Genomic DNA, 6,478 nt, shown 5'->3' on the forward strand with positions numbered 1-6,478 from the left:
GTGCTGCCCGGCCGGCTGTGCCCCAGCTGGCCCTTGCAGAGGCCTTGGCTCGGCGGCCCCGCCGCGGTCATTCCCGTTCTGCAGAAAAATCGGCCGGGTTTAACGCCCAGAGCTGCTCCCGGGTTCTCCAGAGCCGACGCGGGAGGCAGCAGCCCCTGCAAGCAGAAAGCCCGCTTTTGGTGCCATAAAGAACTTCGTAGCAAAATAATTTCCCCGTTGCCGCAAGTTAGGCTATTACTTTTCCCCGAAGGTGCTCAGCATAATGGATACCACCTATGAGATCTAGCTCCCGGGGCATAACCGGGCAGATGTTTTAGTTGACATCAGTGTTATTTTCCTTTGAATTTAGGTTCAATATGTGGTAAACGTGGATAGAAAAATTGCCGTTCAAAGGGAAATGCTGCATGTCAAAATTTGAAAAAACATGAGTGCTGTTTAAAAAGCTAGTTTTTAAATCAAACTATCATTTTTATAAATATCAACGTTCTGTTTATAGTGTGTATAGGACTGTAAACGATGTATGTAAAACTGTTAATGGTATTTTCAAAACGTTGACTGGGTGTTCAGAGTTGGTCAAGAAGAACCACCAAACACTGCGATTGCGAGTAAATCTCATTTGTAAAGGAAACGGAAGCGTACTTCGTTGAAAGCGTTCAGCTTCCTCCTAGTTGCAATAAACGGAGATAAATCAAACCAGGGAACAAAGCTCAGGAGCTGTCTGCTGGGAAGGGACCCTGCGGGAGGCACTTTGGCCGTTCCCACACCATCGCTGTTGATGCTATAGACGGTGCAAAACGAACGCCCATCTGCAAACGCTGACCGGCGTCCCCTGAGCAAACGGTCCGAGTGATTCAAGATGTTGTGGCTCTTGGTGGTCCCTCGCCAGTGTTAAGCTGGACGTAACTGTTCTCATGATTACGCTGTAAACAGATTCTGTCCACAGCATTCTGCAGTGGCCTAGCAAAAAAAAAACCCAAGAAACAAAACACTCCCCCCCCCCAACCCTCCACCAAATCACTCCAAAAAACCCAAAAGGCAAAAAAAAAAAGCCACCAGCCATTTTCATCACCACCTTAACCTAAACCCGAAGATTTTGCCCTGCGGCACTTGGGTGGTTCCGTTTTGCCGATCCTGTGCAGGGAGAGGCATAACCTCTGGTGAAGGACCTCAGCACGAGGGACACCAAATCTTTCTAAGCAACCACAGCTATTTTCTAAATCAATACCTCAGCTCCCTTTGCCGTTTAGATGGCATTTTTAGTGGAAGGCATCGCTCCACGATAACTGCGTGCTGTCATCTTCCAGCTGTACCTTACTGCACACACAGCCGGTACTGGCTGTTTCGGGCAGATTTAGATGTCCGAAGTACACCCTGTCCAAAAGTTACTCAAGCAAATCTTCCTGGAAGACAGGAGGAGTTTTACCTGCCTCAGAAATGGAAGCTCATTGCCAGGACATCATTCAGGGGCTGCATCCGGACCCTTGTCCTGCAGGTATGGGCTGTTCGTTGTTGCAGAGAAGATGCCTTTTGGTTACACAGCATCACGTCATGATTTATTTTGAGAGTTATAGGTGGCAGCTGCTTCCCGCCGGTAAGACCATCATTGCGGTGATTCATTTGCTACCACGTGGGTCCTCGGAAGAGTGGAAATTTGGTATTTCTCCGGGACAAGATTCTTCCCGCTCTTCTGTATCCCTCTCTACCACTGGGTCCAGCCACATGAGCTATGGAGCTGAATAAAGCTTAGGAGTTAACTAAGCTAACTTAAGAAGTCAGAGAGTTAATTTAAGTCATGCTTTATGTGGAATAATGTTTACCCATTGTGGTTACAAGATGACTAACTGAAAAATTACTTCCTTAAGGCTTCTAAATCCATCAGAGACATTCACTGGCTGTTGTAAATCAATGCTCAGACTAGAAATAACTTGTATGGTTTAGTAGCTAGAGTAATTAACAACTGTAACATATTACTGTGGACCACGAGAATTTCTCCATCAGTTCAGAGCCTGGAAATTCAAGCAGCTTCCTTCTAGAAAAGGCATCCAGCTTAACACACAGCCTCCGCGGATTTTTACCAGCAGATTCCGGAACTGACTGTTATACATAACATCTATCCAGTTAATCTTGATATTCTTTCTAGGTTGAAAACTCAAGGTCAAGTCTTCTGGCAGAAAATACTTTGATCTAAATTTCTTGGTTTAAAGTATTTTGTATCGCTTTGCTTTTCCCTCTACTAGTTAACCAGCTGGGCTTCCACTACAGATTGAAAAAGATTTTCACACGACTGCAAGGCAAGGAAAACATTTCTCTTAAACACGGGAGCCAGACTGTGAAACCAAAAACGTTGGAAGAGAGGAGTTGAATTCAGAGTTATGTTTATCATCATTAAAACTGGGCTTCAACTACAGATTGAAAAAGATTTTCACATGACTACAAGGCAAGGAAAACATTTCTCTTAAACAAGGGAGCCAGACTGTGAAACCAAAAAACGTTGGAAGAGAGGAGTTGAATTCAGAGTTATGTTTATCATCATTAAAAAAAAAAAAAGACGTTCCATTTCAAGCTCATAGTCGTCTTTTGAAAAGAAATTGAGACCAATACATACTTTTTTTTTTTTTTTACACTTACTCATTAGTTTGGGGAATTATTCTGTTTCATCACCAGAAACTTGTATTATTCTCTTTAGCACTCACAAGAGCTAGGCTGTCTTTATCAGAAGGCTTTGTTTCACTACGTGCAAGAAGTTACAAATTTAACCTCAAGCTAAGTGTAGCATAGGGGATTTCAGTCAACTGGCCCCTGAAGTCTCTATGGGTAAATCTAAATATCCTCGACAACTTCCACCTGACATCTGAGAGTCTGAAAACCTTAGCGTACGCCTGTTGAAACTGTTGGAGTCCTTAAAAATTTGTGAAGGGGTGAGGGCAAGTAGAGACCAACCAGTCTTACACTGATCACCATAGACCTGCTTTTCCAGGCAGGAAAACTTCAAAACCCCTGCAAAAACTTCACAGGTGGAGGGTTCGGATCCACTCTCCATTATTCCCCCCCGGTACTGCCTTATCTTTGTCCAGCGCAGGATACATGCCTCAGTTTGCCGGCCTTTACTTGGTGTCTTGCCATCTCTGTCTCAAAGTGCTTTAGTTCCAGGATTCACGTATATAACCTTTGAATAGAGGGGAAGCGCAGAGGGAAAGGAAGGAGGAAGCCCCGACCTCTCAAAAAAAAAAAAAAACAACGCAGAATTATATTGTCTTTTATATTTTGGGCAGAAGTCAGACTGCAGTGTCTGGAAGCTGTGTGCAAATCTGTCAGACCCTCAGAGCACGGGGTTCATAGTTCCTCGCTGTGCACGGTTTCTTTTCTATGTGAATAGAATCTCTTTCCTTCTCCCAATTTATTTTTTTTTAATTGCGACTGCCAAACCAGAACAGCTCCACTGCAGCCCAGGAGCAGCAACGTGCTCTTTGTATCGGAGAACAGTAGTGATGACGGACCAGAACAAGACTAGAGAGATCCACATAAGCACACGGCTCCAGATAAGCTTATTTCATGCTCCTTTACCATTTTTCCTTTGCTCCAGTTGTCGAGATTCCTCTGCAGTTTTCTTTCGCTAAGCTTTTTCTCTGTTAGAGAGTAAACAGGGACATCCTGTATTTTTCCTTTGAACATGGTGCATGTGATAAGGCTGGTGAACACATGGGCAGTACAAATATTGGGCTAGTAAAAGCACAGACACCGTTTTCTCCTATCATTTACCCCTCTGCCCTCAGTTAAGGATGTTCTGGGAAGTTTAGCAAGGAAGGATGTACTAGAATGTCTTGGCTCTCCTCTCCACGTCCTCACAGAGTGATGATCTTAAATCAAGATCCTTCTATTACCATCATTTTTAACGACAATATAAAGTCTATAGAGCAGGCAGGAATTCCGCACCGGTTTGCATACTGTAACTCTTCAACAGAAGAGGGAAGCGTTTAAAAATAATTCACCTTTTCTAACAGACGGTTAACAGGGACAGTAAATATGCTTTTCTCCAAAGATCAGGAACAAAAAAAACCACCAACTTGACACACTATCCAAAATTGCAGGCGCCAGCAATAGGTCATGGGGACCGCCAGACGCATCTGCTTGTAGCACAAAAGAAGTTGCCACTTTGAAAATACCCAGCAAATCCGTGCGGTAAGGTGCTTCCATGAGCACAGTAGTTAATGGGGACATTAAAAGTATCCGTGGCTAATTACTCAGCAGTAATTATTCACATCTCAAAATGGTCGCTGCGCTCGCAGGCTCATACAGGCATTGCTGCATCAGCTTGTGCTTCCCAAATTTTCCTCCCAGCCATACCAGCCAGGGACCGAGTGTTTCTAAAATGAAAGCCGAGACAGTTGTGCACAAGATGGCAGAGTGGGAGACGTGCCAGCATCCCGCCACGCGCTCCCAGGGCCGCGCCAGCCCAGCGCCAGGCTTGGGCCGGCACTGCAAAGAGTCCCGGGCAGCAGAAAGGACGAAGTGAGCAAACACGAAACGCGATAGTTCAGATCTAGTGCAGGCGCGCTGCAAAGTAATTCAGCTATATAACAAAGAATTCCAAGTAACGCAGAAGCCAGCAGTGCTTGTGCCTCATACGTTCAGCCAGTCCCTCAAATAAATTATTTTTTCGCTGTTAGGAGGAAATTAGATCAGGAGTTTGCCAGCAATGCTTTATCACCCAAGAGAGGGTTTTCGGGGGGTTTTGTTTTGTTTTGGGTTTTTCTCCCCCCCTTGCCCCCGCTCCTCACCAAGAAATCTGTGCCAGCGTAATGACGGAGCCTAGATCAAGCCGTTGACAGACCAGCAGTTTGGGCAGCTACGTATTTGATACAAACACCCACAACACTGAAGGCTGAAAAGGGATTCTTGTTTGCAATTAAAGAAGACAGACCTTTCTACTCAGCTTACATGTCTAGAAGAAAGGAGTTTGGGAGCGTTTTTGCTTTACGTTGCAGAACGATTTCATTAGCAGCTAAACTGTAAAAAATGTGTTTATACAAAAGTCAAAAAAATCCCAACAAAACCGACAAACAATTTAGGGACCCGCCCGTGTTCAGTTTATGGTTCCAGTCTGATCTCCCTAGACACTGTCCATCCCTTCCCCGTGTGTACGAGCTGTGTACGTACGAGCCTGTACGAGCTGTGCGGGGGGTGGCAGGGGACCACGGCAGCGAGGAGGTGGCAGCAGGCTGGCCACGATGGGGATCATCTTCTAGGGTTATGAGCTCTTCAGTAGGGCTGCTCTAAACTTGCCTGTCGCCTGGATCTACTCGCCTCCTCGGGGCACAGCACAACTTCTCCCAAGGGGCCAAAAGCCACCTGAAAGCGGTGGTGAAGGGGTTTAAAACTGGGCAGCAAGGAGCAGCGTGGCGTTCCTCGCGGGGAGCCCGGGACGTGGGAGCGCCCTGCCCTGATCCTTGGTGGCAAGAAGTCAAAGCCAGACACAGTTTTCCTCAGCTGCAGACCTGGGTGGTTTTGTGCAAACTAACCGTTCAGCATTCCTCACCGAGGGAGAGCGCGTTTGTCCCCATCCATCACCGTCCTTCCCAGAGGGGTGATGTTCCCGGGGAGGTGCCTGGCAGCGCCGGCGTGAACAGCGTGTCAGCCCTCCGCACAGGAGCTTTCTCGCACATCGGTGCCATCCTCCACAGAGGCTTCCCGAGGCAAACACTGGGCCATCTTATTTATTTTTGGCTGAACACAGTCTGCTGTCACTATCACTTACACGCCTGCAGATCTATTAGCGCTTCTAAACATAATCAGCCTGCTGCATCCTTATCTCCAATTATTCTGCACTCAGGTCTTTCGACATCGGGGTGTGAAGAAGGGGGTCTGTTTTTGTCCCAGCTGTAAGAGAAGACAGATTTACTGATGCAGACATCAGCAACATGAACAGCAGCTTAAAATGAGCCATTAATATCAGCAGAGCAACTGTGAGGAAGCTCGCTCCCATAGACAAGTCAGAAGCGCCACTTTCCCGAGGGTTTTACAATCCTTTATAAGACCTTGAACCTGCAGTCAGCTCTCCACAGACACCAGCACTGCCAGGGTCTGTCCTCAAGCTGGAGGTTTCCAAGCTGGCAAGCCGACATAATATCTCTGTAACAGAGAAGAAATCCTGTGCCACCACATGGCAAAGCAGCAATGGTGCTGCATGTGGCAGCGGTGGCTGTGTTCTTGGTTCTCCTCATCTGTCTGGAAATCAGTTCTGTTGATTCAGTCAGAGAAATGGGGAAAGTGTTTTGGAGAAAGCTTGAAGCAGGACAGGGGGAGGCCTGTCAACTGCAAACACTTCTGAGGACTTTCCCAGGATGGGCCATGCCCTGGGCGCAGCAGCACTTTGCTGGTGGGTGATGCTGGATTGCACCCAGGCACACCCCCGTGTACGTGCCAGAAGCAATTTCTTGGTGTTCACACAACATAAGACTCAAGAGAACAAGCCCGGTGG

This window comes from Pygoscelis adeliae, unplaced genomic scaffold (assembly GCF_000699105.1).
Source record: "Pygoscelis adeliae isolate BGI_AS28 unplaced genomic scaffold, ASM69910v1 Scaffold282, whole genome shotgun sequence".
Lineage (NCBI taxonomy): Eukaryota > Metazoa > Chordata > Aves > Sphenisciformes > Spheniscidae > Pygoscelis > Pygoscelis adeliae.